Source organism: Sorghum bicolor, chromosome 3 (genome assembly GCF_000003195.3).
Source record: "Sorghum bicolor cultivar BTx623 chromosome 3, Sorghum_bicolor_NCBIv3, whole genome shotgun sequence".
In the NCBI taxonomy this organism is placed as follows: domain Eukaryota; kingdom Viridiplantae; phylum Streptophyta; class Magnoliopsida; order Poales; family Poaceae; genus Sorghum; species Sorghum bicolor.
The window spans coordinates 64,557,114-64,574,396 of record NC_012872.2 but is presented as its reverse complement, the minus strand read 5'-3'; the positions used below and the strand labels follow the sequence as shown (position 1 = coordinate 64,574,396).

General features: G+C 42.1%; 1 long non-coding RNA gene and 1 pseudogene across 1 annotated transcript; both read left to right on the top strand.

The window, feature by feature from the left end:
* Positions 460 to 990, top strand: LOC8082363 (annotated as a pseudogene).
* LOC110434154 lies at positions 9,477 to 10,341 on the top strand. Its single transcript, XR_002451635.1, has 2 exons — positions 9,477 to 9,567; positions 9,792 to 10,341. It is a non-coding gene; the product is annotated as an uncharacterized LOC110434154 (long non-coding RNA).

The following is a 17,283-nucleotide window of genomic DNA, read 5'->3' as shown; positions in this document are numbered from 1 at the left end:
GCATAGGGGGCAAATACGAAGGTAACTAAGATCGTTGCTCAGTCAAAGTCATTCTGCTGCATGGATATAAGAGAATATTCCAGATGAGCTCCATTGGAATCATAAACACCCTCTTCGGATTGGTCCCGGACAAATTTGCACTAGACACGCCGGCTTAAAAAAATGTGCGCTGCGACGACATGTCCATAGCAGCGTCATCGATTCACCCGTCTGTTTGGTTGTCCGTGCGACATGTTCAAGGCCATACGTCTCTGCACCTGTACTTTCTTCGATCGGTTCGTCACGTACTAATCATACGTGCATCTTATCAGCTACCGTATTTGCCGAGCTATAAGAAGGCACGATGCATACTCTTTGCGACACCAAGCCACATCCAAGCAGTAAAGCATATAGCTCGAGCTCAATTCTTCTGCACAAAACCTATCCGCTGCTTGCACGGTTGAAGCACCAGCACTCGCAATGGCAAACCATGGAGCTGCCGCCTTCCTCTTGATCGCGTCCCTCCTTGTGGCAGTTGCCCTCTCCGGGGCTGACGCGAGGCTCAGCACCGTGCGCCACAACAAGGCGGCAGCCCTCCGTGGGGCCAAGACCAACGCGAGGCTCACCGGGCGCATATCACAAGGTTCACCGTGCGCCGCGACGCACAAGGAGGTATGCAGCTACATAGTCCAACCCGAGCAATCATCCGGCATGAAATGCATCTGCACCGTCCGTGCGGCGTCATTGTATGACGTATGACGATTGAGCCTTGAGCATGGATGCTGAATGAATGAATGAAATGTCACAGGTTACGCTGTGGTCGAGAAGGCTGCGGCGGTGCCAGAGCTGACCTGCAACAAGGTGCACGGGGTGCAGGTGGGCGAGACGTGCTTTTCCGTGGGGCTGGGGGCGGGGCTGACCCAGGATCAGTTTCTCAGCTTCAACCCCAACATCAACTGTGGGAAGATATTCGTCGGCCAGTGGGTCTGCCTTGAAGCCACATCCGCTTGAGTGCCTGCGGCATGCCTGGCTAATTTGCGCTGCGCCCTCATCGTCCCTGCGTCTCGACGATGAGTCGTGCTATTGTGGTTTCAAAACTTTTTCTCTAATGATGAATGAGCGAAGTTGCTGATCAGCTAGGATAGATACGTGCCGCACTTTTCAGCATTCGGTAGTCATGCGTGTCACTCTGTCCCGCAACACATTTTCAAAGAAAGAAAATGATTTCATCGGTTTGCTCTATGTAGTCATGTGTTCGATGTGTACCGTGCATTTGTGTGTTGTTCATTTCGTCCATCGTGTTGCTGATGAGAGAAGTTGGTATACTTTGGACTCTGCTAATTCAACCGTCACTGCCTAAAATGTCTCCTCGCGATCACACATTTTTATGGTTCCCTAATTGATAACCACAAGAGGATACGCCTTAGAGCATCCAAGAGTTTCCAAAACTCATTTCCAATCTAGATTTTATCTGTGGAAAAATGATTTTTACTGGCGGTTCAATTAAGACAACCGCATTCACAAACGGTTCTAAGCCAACCACCAGTGAAAACATTTATTTAGAAAAATATAAAATCAGGTTTCAAAATAGGAAGAGAAGATTTTAATACCAAGAAAGGCCCTCACTCACCTTTTTCACGTAAAATCGCACGTTACATGGCCAACAAGATTCGAACCTACGACCTCCTTCGCACGTAGCCTCCTCTACCATTCCACCCATCACTTACTTGTGTCTATATTAGAGTTTGGTTTCCGACATATTATCCTAAACTGAGCATACATTGATTCTTTGAGGCCCTAATTGAATTCAAATGAAAAAGGTATCAACTATAAAGTTTCTTAGCTTTTTAAAATCTACAACATGTTACACTCCCGCACTGAGTGACAGCTCCAACATGTTGCACTCCCACACCGAGTGACAGCTCCAACATTGATTCTTAGTGACAGCTGCAACATGTTGCACTCCCAAACTAAGTGACCGCTCCCCTCGAAACTGACTCGAAGTCTACATTACCTTGGGTTGATGGCAAGATATCATAATGGATTCTAGGTCTCGTTCCACCATACCTATGAACTTAGAGAGGCGAGGCGCTAGTGGAGAGTGGGTGCGTCTAACTAGCTCTTGTTCGAAGAGTGTGGCGGTGTCCCTTGTGTAGGAGGGTTGAGTGATACGGGGTCCTAGAATTTCACCTTTGGCGACATAAGCCCATCACCTAAGAGTTGAGGGAATGTGTTGGCCAACATGTAGAACACATGCCGACTTTGTTGCGGCTTGGGATTGGACCCAAGGTAGGCATTGATCCTGCTTGTTTGCGCAACAGAGTTGACGATCACAGGGCCTCCACAAGTTGGCCCATATATAGTTCTGCAATGGGTCTGCAACAGTGTCGCGTCCCCTTCGCATAGGTGCAGTTGACCTAGGTGGTCAGCTACAAAGTCTAGGTCCCCAAAGCGAAGAGCTTGGCTATGGAAAAGGTGGAGAATGGGCGTCAGCTCGTTAGTGTTGACAAACTCGAGGCTCCTAAAGTGGATGTGGCCGTCAGGGGCTTCACCGAGAGCGAGTCTGACATAGGTGCAGGGAGCCATCACCTCCTTTTCAATGACGAGAGTGCACGGCTGTCCCTCTACCTGGCACGCCAATTGTCGGTGTTTTGTAAACCAATGAGTGAATTTATATGTGTCACATTGCTCTAGGAAGACGATGGTAGCACTCAAAGACATAAAAAATTATAGTACCGGTTCAAGCCAGAGCCTTACGTCCAATCTTAGAGATGTTAGGTAGTTTGTGTTCATCAGTTTAAATTCTCCAAAGTCTTTACAATTGGGGTGTGTAAGCTAATGGATACGAGGTAGGATGAGTGAGGAGAACAAAAGCCCGAATGGTGTCTTGAGATTTCATTCCCTGTGAAGGGAGGCCTTGTCACCCTTATATAGAGTTCGCAGGCTACATGTGAAGAGATGGGTTCTTTGATCCCAACCCAAGTGTTCGAGAGCCTGAAGGAGGGAGAAGCGAGTAAACTTGACCGTCAATCCATCCTGTCTTGTCATGGCATCATCGCAAATCCAAACATGGTCATCGTCGTAGTCATCATGGTCTTGCTCCCCATGCCGTGACATGGTGTGGCGTGGTGCTATGGTGCCGATCATGATAGCACTGTTGGCATGTCGATGGTTCACCAACTGTCCTACACAGCATGGTCTTGCTATGGCCTTCATCACCACCTCCTGTTCACCTGGTGACATTGTGGTGACAGTGAGGGAGTAGGTGGCTGCTCTCAGGTTGTTGGTCGTTCTTTAGGGTCGTGGTAACACAAACCTCAACCCTAGGTTTTTGGGACAAGGCTCCCAGTGGCTTGGTTAGTCTAATGAAGTCGAGGCTAGGATCGTGCAACCCATCTCGTAACGGGTGGGACCATACACCCATCTTATCGGGCTGACTTTAGGCGACGAAGTGCCATACCAATCGTCACCGCCCCCATGATGTTGTCTTGTCTGCGTAGGGATACATAGGTATAGTGTCTGCCTTTAGATCTCACATATTGAGAGATGGTCGTCCTCTCAGTCCCGGCGGAGTGAGTGCAATGTGCTTGTCTTTGTCCAAGTAGGCGTACTAATGGTGTTCGACCTCTCCTTGGCCATTTCTAGGGGTCAAGATGGGGAGAGGTCCAGCGCGACTACATAGCATGTAGTGGAAGGAGGAGGGAGATGTTGTGGTGTACCGGTAAACTTGGTGCTTGGTTCAGGGCTTGCATGGCTTTATGTGGTCCATGGTTACTGGGCCCAGGCCAGCTAGGCCACTCGAGTGGCTAACTAATCGGTGCCTTGAGATACCTGACGTATTTGACCTCGACAGAAAGGCTTGACATCCTCCCTCACAGGCTTCAACTCAACCCACGGGTATAGTTCTTTTTTGTCATCTCTCAACCAGGCTTCAACGTTGCTCCAACCCCACCCTGTCGTCGCACGCTCAAGATCGAGTCCCCACCCTGCCCCTTTTCAATGGAAAATGATATCTCCTCGGCATGCCGCTATGGAAGAATAGTGAATATGTGTAGCAGCCGCACATGTGCAGCCAACTAGGCTACGCCAAAATAACCTCCTCTAAAGCTAGGTATACCTAGCTTATTTATGTATTTTCATAAGCTAGGTATGCCTAGCTTGTTTATGGATTTGTCATAAGCTAGGTACCTAGCCAGCTTATATAATTCGGCTAGTTTGGTAACTCATTTACCTTTGGGCTTAGGACCCAACACATATTACAAATCACAAGGGATAAACAAACAAGGCTTTAATTAATAATAAATCAGAGCCAAAAGTTGTCTTCCAGAGCTTTTAGACACTTTTGCCGAGGGTCGGGTTTTGTCGAGTACCTGACACTCGGCACATATTACCTTTACCGAGTGCCAATCTTTGCCGAGCACCTGGCACTCGGCAAAGCATCCTCTGCCGAGTGTTTTTCTTTGCCGAGTGCGGCACTCGGCAGAGAAGCTTTGCTGAGTGCCCGACATTTGGCACTCGGCAAAACTCTGGCACAAAGACCCAGTTTCTAGTAATGACGTTCACATACAAAACTCCACCTTTTCTCACTACTTCACTAGGATGGGTAACACTCGTTCTCTTAATTCATCCAGCAAATACGAAGGTGACTAAAATCGTTGCTCAGTTTCTTTTTTGCCAAGCATCCGAAATGAGCTCAGTCAAAATCATTCTGCATGGATAAGAGAATATTCCAAATAGAATCATAAACACAGAATATTCCAAGTGACCACCAGCAAATCAGCAATGGTTGATGCATGAGCGTGATACATCAGTCTGTAGCTCTAGGGAGAGGTTGGAAGAAAAGTTATGCAAACATGCCTAAACGAACAGGCTAATTGAACCAAAATTTTGAGACATACTGCACAGGTATGTGTGCTCTGCTGCAGTGCCACCGTACCGCAGCACTCGCACGATGCGTATTCGCCAAACACAAAAGGCCCGCGGGCAGACGCTCGACGTATTGGCTGCTGAAGATCCGTATTTTCATGTATCTATGGGCCTTGAATGGGCTGAGCGCATGGTGGTCCATGGACCACCCGGCCCTGTACCTCCGCCGCTGATTCCAAATTAGCTCCATTGGAATCATAAACAACCCCCTCGGATTCACTTGCTGTATTCCAAATGAACTCCATAGGAATCATAAACACCCCCTTCGGATTCACTTGCTGGTCCAGGGCCAAATTGCCATGGGAGACGCCGGCTAAAAAATTTGCTACTACCACATGTCCATAGCAGCGTCACCAATTCACCCGTCCGTTGGTTGGCCGTCCTTGCGATGACATGTCCAAGGCCATACGTCTCCGCACTTATAGCTTCTTCCATTGATTCATCGCATACTACTAGATACATCTTTATCAGCTACTGCATTTGCTGAGCTATATGAAGGCGCGAAGCATGCTCTTTGTGACACCCAAGCCATCCAAGCAATAAAGCATATATCACTCGAGCTCAATTCTTCTACACAAAATCCATCTGCTTGCACGGTTCAAGTGGCAGCACTCACAATGGCAAACCCTCGTGCCGCTGCTGTCATCCTCCTAATCATGTCCCTCTTCATGGTGGTCGCCATCTCTAGGGCCGCCGCCGCAAAGCCCACCGAGGGTCCCAATAAGACAACAGCCCTCCACCATGACGCGCATGGACAAGGTATGCAGCTACATGCTATAACCTGTCGTCCAAGCAATCATCCGGCATGAAACGCATCTTTGTGCATCATTTTCGGACCGTATGATAAGCATGTGTGCCAAATGAATGAAATACCACATGTTACATGGCAGATGCTGCATCACCGGAGATGTCGGAGCCGAAGCCAACTTGTGACGACGACAAATGTGAACCAGAGCCGGAGCCGCCAACCTGCGACGACCACTGTGAGGAGCCAAAACCAGAGCCGAAGCCTGAGCCTGAGCCTGAGCCGAAGTCAGAGCTGACTTGCAACAAGGTGCACGGGGTGCAGGAGGGCGAGACATGCTATTGCTTGGCGCAGGGCGTGGGTCTGACCCTGGACAACTTCCTCAGCTTCAACCCCAACATCTGCTGCGACAACCTCTTTATCGGCCAATGGGTCTGCCTTGACGCCACATCCGGTTGTTGAGTGCCTCTATGCCTGATTTTAATTTGCGTTGCCCCTGGTCCCTGCATCTGTGTCGTGACAATGCTGAGTCATGATTTAGCTTTGAATAAGGAGGCGCGTTACCTAATAAAAAAGAATAAGGATGCACGTCCTATAATTGTTTTGTTCTCTGTTATGTTCCCCTGTATGAGGGAAGTTTTTTCTTTCTCGAATAATGTATGAGCGAAGTTGCTAATCAGCTAGGGTCGGTTGGTTGTGTGTTACACTTTTTCAGTATTCTGTAGTCATGCGTGTCACTCTGTCCCCGCAACACATTTTCCAAGAGAAAAAATTGATTTCGTTGGTTTGGTCTCATGTAGTCATGCTATATCATTATATGTGTACCGTGCGGTTCGTGTGTTCTTCATTTGGCTCATCTGTTGCTGATGTGAGAAGTTGGTATGCTTTGGACTCTGCTAATTCAATGGCCACCGGCCTAAAACGTCTCCTCATGGTCATCACATATTTTGATGGTTGTACAAATTTAGATCCCTAATTAATAACCACTAGAACATACGCCTTATGATGGTGTAGATAAATGTTTCTTCCTCCATTCCAAATTATAAGGTATTCCAACTTTCTTGAAGAGTCAAAGCATCTCAAATTTTGACCAAAATTATATAGAAAATTACAAAGATTTATGATATCAAATAGGAATATCGTGAAAATATAATTAATGAAGATTCAAATGCTAAATATTTATTATCATAAGTGTTATTATTTTAATATATGTAAATTTTAATCAAACTTGAGATATTTTGACTCTCCAAGAAAGTTAAAATAACTTATAACTTAGGATGGAGGGAGTAGTGTAACCTCGACGATGGCCGGTATAAAGGTTTAGTAGATGGGTTGTAAAAGAAAGAGCGATCCTCAATAAAACTAACATCATGGGAGATACATATACGATGAGAGGTAGGGTCATAACACCGATAAAACTTATGCTTAGGACTATACCCTAGAAAAACACACTCAACAGATTGAGCGGTCAACTCAATCTGCTAACAAGGAGGATGTAACACCCTAAAATTTGCATCTTTTGAAATAGGTCTAAAATGATTTAATTATGTAATTTTGTGGTCATGAAAATATTGGAAAAATAATATTTTTTATTAAATTAAAATTTATCTTAAGGCTTAGTAACATTATTGTGCATACATGTTGATGCATATGAGTTGATGTTTGCTTGTTGCTTCTTTGTGTGTTGAGAGTGAGAAAAATGTTTAAAATGCGTTTAGTAGGTCAGTCTTCTTTCTCCGGCACGCCTTTATCTTTTCCTATAGTTAAAGTCCTTGTTTCTCAAGTTTTCATTGGAAGATTCCCAAAAATATTTTCTTTGTCACTCAAATCACTTCTTTCAGTTCCTCATCCATCAATCAATCTCTAAAAAACTTACCGAAAATTATTTCAGCATTTTTTCTAGAACTTGTTCCCACTTATCTGTGAGCATAATCTAATTTTTAGATGCTCCAAATTATCTCATCATGAGCTCTTACTTTACATGTGTTTCTCATTTTCCATAATGTCTTTGATAATTTTCTCTAAATTTTTGGAGCTTTTGGAGTATTCTTTCTGCGGATTAAATAATCATTCTAGATTTTTCTGATATTATTTTATCTATGAAATTAATTAATTTCGAAAATAATAAAATTTCTATTTTTAATGCTCAACACCCATATGAAATAACTCCTATAAATAAAGAGCCAGACATGAGATTAAAAAAAACTAGGGTTTTATTCTCTACTGTATTCATCAACCACCGCCGCCGTCGGAATTCGTTATTTGCCGTTGCTCTGTTGTCAAACCATGCTGTCTGATCAGTGCCTTCGCGCTGCCTCTGTTATGGCAGAATCGAGGATGGAAATCCTTTTTTTTTCATTTGTTGGTGCAACGCCGCCGAGTCCAAGTCAAAGCTTCTAAAGTACCGGACAGAGGCGCAGTCGATTTCGAGCCGGAGAAAACAAGGCCTTGTTTACTTCTAAATTTTTTTTTGCAAAATATAAATAGTGACACTTTCGTTTGTATTTGACAAATATTGTCCAATCATGGACTAACTAGGTTAAAAGATTCGTCTCGTCAATTTCGATCAAACTGTACAATTAGTTTTTATTTTTGTCTATATTTAATACTTCATGCATGCGTCTAAAGATTCGATGTGACAAAAAATCTAAAAAATTTTGCAAAATTTTCTAGGAACTAAACACGGCCCAATCTACAAAACCTGCTCCTTCTGCTGCTGGGCTTCCGCTGTTCAGGCATGGTCGGCATGGAGTTGTCTGCTGTTGCACGCGACTTGAGGGCAGCAAGTTGCAGAACCTTGGCGCTTGTGGCTTGGAGGCGGAAATCGATTGGTGAATTTGCTACGCCCGTGAACCAAGGCTGCAGCTTGCTATGCGTGGTGTCAAATTTCAGATTTGAAGATCGTTTGCTACATGCACACAGTGGTTAATACCAGAAGATTTACTATTAATTATTCAGGCTATAGAGATACAACTCGATCGACACCATTCTTCATGGTTGTCTATAGACGTGCTATCGCCTCCCATGGCTAAGTCTGCTTGGGAACATCCATCGTCGCGATCGAAGGAAGGCAGAATTAGCACCACGAGTTCCATCTTGCTCTGGCTAGCTCAAGATCGCACTACACGAAACGCGAGCTTTGCCTAGAGCCTGGCTTTGCCGAGAGCCAGACCCTCGGCAAAGACTGCCTTTGCCGAGAGCCAGGTCATCCTCTCGGCAAAGAGCCTTTGCCGACGGTCAGGCTCTCGGCAAAGAGGGGCTCTAGGCAAAGGTCAGCTTTGCCGAAAGCTTAGCTCTCGGCAAAGGCAAACTCTCGGCAAAGGTACCGCGCCGTGAACGGCGGCCGTAGTCGTCACCTTTGCCGAGAGCCACGTCATTAGGCTCTCGGCAAAGAGGTGGCCTTTGCCGAGGGCAACGACTGGGCTTGCATTTGCCCTCGGCAAAGAGTGAAGGTTTTTTTTAAAAATTTTAGACCTAGACTTTTTCTATAGCCTTTGCATATTATATACAAGCACATGTTTAAATTTGGGAGCTTTTTATAACATTTTGCTATATTTCATAAATTAATTTATTTTCTTTGCATTTTTTTGAAAAAGTAAATTTGAACTGCAGGTGTATGAAATAATAAAATATAGCCATTCGAAAAATGATACTCATATTTGAGAGTGCATTTTGAGGCTATATCCATAAACTCACCCAAAAATTTGAATGTCTTTTATACGAAACATAACCATCCATGTGTCGTTGATGTGATTTTTAATTATATAAATTTTAAATGAATTTCAAAAATAACAAAACTTGGGGACATGTCGTTGATGTCTTTTTATATAGTGTTGTGCAGTGGCGATGAGCTTTCTCAGGTTGCCTACATTACTTTTAAAGACAATCAAGGAGCTGAGACTGCAATGCTTCTCACGGTATTTCTTCTGTCCCATCTGAAAGTTTTGGAGGCCTCAAAATTTTGGGTATTTTCATGGATTGATGATTTGCTGGATGTATTTTCATGAAATTATGGTATGCATTTTTTTATCATGTGCCGCTGCACTGCAATTTGTTGCCATGATATTCTTAAGTCAATGCGAACTTTGTTTGCAAATAGACAACAGGCAAATTCTAACATATGCTTTTATTGCTATCAAAGGGGGCCACAATAGTTGATATGGTTGTAATCGTCACGCCAGCCAATGATTATGAGCTAGACTTCAGAGAAGACTGATGCAGAAAATGCACCTGCTCAGGCTGATGGCGCCAAGGAAAAGAATGGTGCTGTAGAAACAGTGAAGAATGATAATGAGAAAAAGGCCAAAAAGAAGCGGAAAAAGTCTAACCAGAAAGAAAATGTTCAGGTGGAAGGTAAAGAAGCTGCAGAGAAAGATTCAGTCCCAAAACCAGATGATGGGAACAAGAGTGGGATGGATGTTGATGAAGAACACCAAGGGAAGTTGTCAAATGAAAATGCAGTTTTCTTTCTCTCTATCCATTGGTCCATTTGCTTTTTTTGTTTGCACTTCATTTCCTATAGTTTAGTCACCTTAGGAGGTGTTATCCATAATTCTTAGATCTTGTTTATACATGATGCTTCATTTACTACTAGCTTCCTTAGCAGCTTGCTTATGCATTATGGTTCAGAAATGCCTCCATAATAACTGATTACCAGTTTGTGAATTAACCTGAGGATGTTTAGAAATTCATTACATTTGCTATACCTGATACTTTGGATACACCAACATCATTCTAATTTGGTTGTCATTACTTTGTATAATAGAGATTATGCAGGTAAACCAACCAGTGATGCTGTTGCTGATCTTATGCTTGGTAGTGCTTATGATAATGATCTTATTAGGTCCATTGGCTCTTGGATGTAGATATTTCGTGATTAATCTTGTAACAAAAACAGCAGCAGCAACCTTTTCCTTTTTAAAATTCTGATAAATTCTAATCAGTGTCATCAAAATTCTGATAATTTTTTTAAAAAAATAAAAAGTCTTTGCCGAGAGCCTGCCTGTATGGCTCTCGGCAAAGACTCCCTTTGCCGAGAGCCAGCCAGACAGGCTCTCGGCAAAGACATTTTTTTTTAAAAAAAAAAGTCTTTGCCGAGAGCTTGCCGGTATGGCTCTCGGCAAAGACCCCTTTGCCGAGAGCCAGCCAGCCAGGCTCTCGGCAAAGACTTTTTTTTAAAAAAAAATAAAAAGTCTTTGCCGAGAGCCTGCCAGCACGGCTATCGGCAAAGACGACGTTAGTATTGACGTTCCTCGACGACTGTGGGTTTTGCCGAGGGCGCTTCTGGCCTTCGGCAAAGTCTTCCGAGAGCCTGCCACGTGGCTCTCGGCAAAGAATTCTTTGCCGAAAGCTTCTTTGCCGAGAGCCACGTGGCAGGCTCTCGGCAAAGCCTTTGCCGAAGGCTTTTAGGCCTTTGCCGAGGGCTCCCGACTCTCGGCAAAGAAGGCGGATCCAGTAGTGTCGAGTGTTACCAAACAAGATGTTCGTTGATTCATACTATGCTGCTCATCACATCGCACTGCACGCACACGTGCATGCTCCCAACCCATTCATGACTAAAATTTCACTACGGTACGTGTACTAACAGCACATCTATGCTTCATGTTTTTGCCTATATAGTCCATTCTATTTACCGTATGGTATTTTCTTTAATCAGCTGTAGCTTCAAAACTCATAAGTTTCATTATCTTAGCTTTGATTTAATTGGCGTTAGTTTGGGGTCAGCGTATTTTAAATGTTAGAAGTGACATGCTAAATATTTCTAAATTTTATAATCTAAAATATGCTAACGTTGATGTTTGTGTGTAGATTAGTTTTCAAACTATTTTATTATTTGGTATTTGTTCTAATTTAGTTCTATTGTTTGTTTCATGCATGTATGATTGCATAGATGCTTGTGTGATGTTATATGATTATGTCCAGCCGATGAGTTTTGCGTTGGTGATCTAGAAGAAGATGAAAATCAAGAAACAATTCTTTGAAAGTTTGGACTTGAAGAATGATATGAGTTTAAGGCAAGTATAGCATCTGGATTTCTTTTCTGTGACCATGATCTTGTGACTTGATTAATGTTTAAGCAATAAATGATAAAAATGACTTCTTAGCAACTTAAGGATTTGTCTGTAAGTGATAACCGGGATTGAAGTGCAACCATGAGGGCTATAATGGCTCTGGCTTTAGTCAAGTATGAGTAACTTTTCTAGCTTGTTAGAGGTTACCTGCGTGGCGCAAATGGGAGACAACAGAACGTGGATCCCTGCGTGGTAGAATCACACGAAGTGACTAATGAAACCTAGCGGTCCTAACTTGTTAGACGAACATTTGAAAGACTTCATAGTGATCCCTGTCGACCTTCCTTGGTAGTGGGTTAAGAGGCTGATCACCTCGGGCGAAAGGGTAAATCATGACTCATGGGTAAAGATATACAGCCTCTGCAGAGTGTTTATTAAACTGGCATACTAGCCGTGCTCATGGTCACGAGCGGCCTTGGGGATTCTTACATTAAAGATGATGATTCTTGTTGTGTTAAGATATATACTCATTGTTTATTGTTTATTGCTCTACATTATTTATGTCACATTGATCATGAGATTGTGGGATCTATACAATCTAGTTGCTATACTTGTGGAGTTCGATATGGACTCACTCTTGCTATTCTCCCACACCCTTCAGGAAAAGTTTTGGGCTTGTGATCAACCAGTTAGTTTGAATCCTGTAGAGTAGAGTTAATACCCAAAGTTTGGAGTTATCTTCCGTTGTTTGCTATCAAAGGTTATCTCTGATATACTAAGTACGTTATGTAATTTATGCATTGTTTTTTGATATTACACCTCATTTGTAGCTATGTATGAGATTTGGATTCTAAGACTCATATATGGTGTATATCTGGTTTTGTTCTCAAAATCGGGTATTATAGAGGAAGCAAAACATAGCATGTACATGAAGACTCGAAGATGATCATAGTTTGGAGGAATAATAACTTCACCAGGAGATTTGCCAAAAAGTTTGGATGAGGGTTGTCTATTGATGAGATAGACAGCAGTAGAAACAGCTTCGCCCCAAAAATAAGATGGAACAAATAAGGAAATGAGAAATGTTCTAGTAGTTTCAATGAGATGGTGGTGTTTGCGTTCAACAACACTATTTTGAGCATGGGCACTGGGACAAGAAAGTTGAGCAAGGGTGCCCTCAGAGGCCAAAAATTGGTGGAAAATATCAGAGAAATACTCACCACTAGAGTTAGAGCGAAAAACTCTAATAGGAGTAGAGAACTGAGTCTGAACCATGTGCGCAAAAGACTGATAAATAGAGCACAACTCCAAGTATAACGGGAATGATCATCAATGAAAATTACATAATATGTACGTATAACCAAGCTTTGTAGCAAAAGGTGCAGGACCCTATACATCTGAGTGAATAAGATTAAAGGGTCTAGCAGAATGAGAAACACTAGAAGAATATGGAAGCTTGCAACCCTTATAATGGAAACTAACTCGATAGATGTAGGACCTAGACAACATTTACGTGAGGTTATCAATAAAAAAGACTTTAAATACTACCACCACTGCAGGGGAACAATATTACGAGTATAAATTTTGTCTTTCTGCAACCATGTAAAGACAACATGAATGACGAAGGTGTTCTCCATATAGCAAGAGGATTAAATCTGATAGCCTTAACTTGGTGATGACTGCATGGAAAGAAAGTAGTAGCTAGGCCGAAGCTTAATTCGAACTGGAGGGAATATTAACATTTAGAAATCTGAACATGTGTTGGTATTTAAGGCTATGCACATACACATACAGCCGTGAAATATTGGTCTGGCTCTATAGAGATAGCAAAAGGAAATTTTATTTCAAGTCTGGCTAACATCTGCTACCATGTAACTGCAAAGATGAAACAATACTTAAACTATAATACGTCGTGTGCATACCTTAACATATATACTTTGGGATATCTCCCAACACCTCGACGCTCATAACCAAGGAACCATCCCCGTGGTAGATGGTAGGGGTAGCTGCCGATTGTGCCGCCGCGGCAGAAGGAGGCAAAAGAGGCGACGAACCAGAGGACGGCGCTCTAATTTCCTCAACGTATCTGCTGAAAGAGGACAGGCATCGGCGTGGAGGAGATGAGGGCGTGAGATGACCTGACTACTATGCGGCCGCGAGCGGAACCGCGGAGGCGACGGAGGGGCCGAGGGGAAAAGGCCACGGAGGGGCCGGGGCCCAGGACGGAGGACTGGAGGTGGCGTGGAAAGGATTGGTGAGCACTTGCCAGCGCGGCAGGCTCGTTTAGCACTGGGGACTGGGAAGGGGACACGAATGTTGAACCGGCCGAGGCAGTAGCTAACCAATATGTTGACCGGCACGGAGCAGCCATAGTCATTACAATCATTGCAATCATAAACACTCCCTTCGGTCCAGTGGCAAATTGCCATGGGAGACGCCGGCTAAAAAAATGTGCTGCCACGACATGTCCAGAGCAGCGTCCCCGATCGGCACGTCCGTTGGTTGGCTGTCCTTGCGACGACATGTCCAATGCTGTATGTGTCTCTGCACTTATAGCTTCTTCCATCCATTCGTCACTTGCTACTAGATGCATCTTTATCAGCTACTGCATTCGCCGAGCTATAAGAAATCACGAAGCATGCTTCTTCCCGACACCAAGCCATTTAAGCAATAATAAAACATACATAGCTCGAGCTCAAATCTTCTACACAAAATCTATCTGCTTGCACGTTTGAAGTGGCAGCACTCACAATGGTGAACCAACGCACCGCTGCCGCCCTCCTCGTGGCGGTCGTCCTCTCTGGGGCCGACGCAAGGCCCACCGCGCAACCCAACAAGATGGCGGACCTCCACCGTGAGGATGGACAAGGTATACAACTACTTACACTGACCCGTCGTCCAACAAGCAATCATCTGGCATGAAATGCATTTCTACCTGTGCCGTTATCTGACCAAATGATGAGTATATGTGTGTTGAATGAATGAAATGTTATAGATTATGTGGCGCATGTTGCGACACCGGTGTTGTCAGAGCCGAAGCCGACCTGCGATGACAATTATGAGGCGCCGGAGCCGCAGCCGAAGCCGGAGCCAAAGCCGGAGCCACCGACCTGCAGCACTTGTGAGGAGCCGGCGCCGGAGCCAGAGCCAAAATCGGAGCTGACCTGCAACAAGGCACACGGAGTACAGGAAGGCGAGACGTGCTATTGCTTGGCGCAGGGCATGGGGCTGACCCTAGATGACTTCCTCGGCTTCAACCCCAACATCTGCTGCGACAACCTCTTCATCGGCCAGTGGGTCTGCCTTAATGCGACATCCGGTTGTCATGACTGACTTTAATCTGCACTGCCCCTGGTTCCTGCATTCTTTGCGTGCGTCTACGCGACGATGTTAAGTCGTGCTTTGGCTTTGAATAAGGAGGCGTGTTACCTCAAAAATAAAAATAAAAAAGAATAAGGAGGTGCGTCCTATGGTGGTTTCGTTCTCTGTTATATTCCTCTCCATGTATGAGTGAAGTATTTTTTTTCTCAAATAATGTATAAGCGAAGTTGCTTATCAGCTAGGGTCGGTTTGGTATATATATGTGATGTTCATATAGTATACATTCAATATTCTATGTTGTGTCCTATCATGTTTAAGTATTATACAATATGATATTCTATGTTATTTTTGTGTGGTGTCATGTAGTATACAAGTGATATTCCATGATGTTTTTTTATGATGTTCACTTAGTATATATCTGATGTTCTATATGGTGTATTTAGTGATGTTCATGTAATATATATGTGATGTCTATGATGTATTTAATGATGTTCACTTAATGTACATGTAATGTTCTATATTATATTTTAGGAAGTTTGAAAAGTATCCATGTGATGTTCCTTTAAAAAAAATATATTATGTGTTTTTATATTTTTGTTATGCTTTGCTCTGTTTTTTTTGTTTATATTATGTATTTATTTACTATTTCTACATACTTCATCATTTTTTACATTTATATTTATTTTATTTTTATGTATATTATACTATAGATTGCATGAACTTAAAACTAGAATACTATTGTTTTAAACTGAGAATGTTTTTCTTACAAAGATGAAACATCGTCATCCAAAACTAGAACATCATCTCTACTCAATAAAAGAAAATTTTCTATCTTCATAAGATAAATGTTTGTTAATAAAATTTTATCAAAATATATCTATATGGGATCTAGTTTTGAAGAATTTGTTGTAAGAAATATGGTGGTGCAATCAGAATTTTTTTTATACTTGGTTTGGTGACTATACTTTTTTAACTTTTCAAAAACATTCATTACGTGATATATCAGCAATTTTGTTTCTTTTCTTTAGTACTCCCACGATACCTAAAAAAGAGCTTCCAAAAAGTCAATAATCTTCAAATTTGAACAAATATATTTAATAAAATATTAATATTTATGGTACATATAATTAGTATCATTAGGTAGATTGTTAAATATACTAAACTTATTTGTAGATATAAGAGTTGCATATATTTTCTATAAATATAGTTAAAGTTAAAAAAATTTGACTAGTATAATTCTCATAATATTCGTTTTTTAGAGACAGAGGAAGTACTATACTAGAAGTCAAACTGCTGAAAAGAAATCATGCTGCTTAAAATAATGATTCCAGCCCATTAATGATAGAGCGCAGGCCGGTCAGACCAGGGCGTTTAGTTCAAAAAAATTACAAAATTTCTCCGATTTCCCATTACATTAAATCTTACAATATATATATGGAGCATTAATATAATATAAATAAAATAATATTTAATTGTACAGTTTGTTTGTAATTTGCAAGATGAATCTTTTGAACTTAGTTACTCTATAATTATATAATATTTACAAACGAAAGTACAATAGTGTTTATTTTTAAAAAAAAAATTGAAACGCTCACGCCTGAACAAAAAATAAAAAAAATTTCTATCGGTAGGCGGCTACTGTCCGGCTGCCGAAATTAAGGCCTTGTTTAATTCATCCAAAAAACCAAATTTTTTTTTAAGATTTCCTGTCATATCGAATCTTGAGTCATATGCATGAAGCATTAAATATAGATGAAAACAAAAACTAATTGCACAGTTTATCTATAAATCACGAGATGAATCTTTTGATCTTTAGTCCATGATTGGACAATATTTGCCAAATAAAAACAAAAGTGCTATAATACCCGAAACCAAATTTTTTTAGGAAGTGAACAAGGCCTAAGGTTAGTCTTAACAGGAGTTAATATAAGTTCCATTCCGTCCGGACACTAAGTTTAGTTTCAATAGGAGTTTCATATAAGTTTTATTTATATTAAATAGATTGTCACATAGGTATTTTGATGATATAACAGTGTATTTAAAAAAGAGAAAAAAATAAGTTTCATATTACTATCTCTTTATAAGTCTTGAAATTAAATATCTATGAAACCATGAAATAAAACTCTCTATTAAAAACAAATATTATTTTATCTAAATTTCATTTCATTTCATAATATATGATAGTCTTATAAATAATATTATTATAAAACTCTCTAGTAAGACCGGCCGAACAGCCTAAGAACGCCCCCGAGGCACAGCCCGCGCGGGCTCAAGAACGCTTCTAGTTTCAGCCAATAGAAT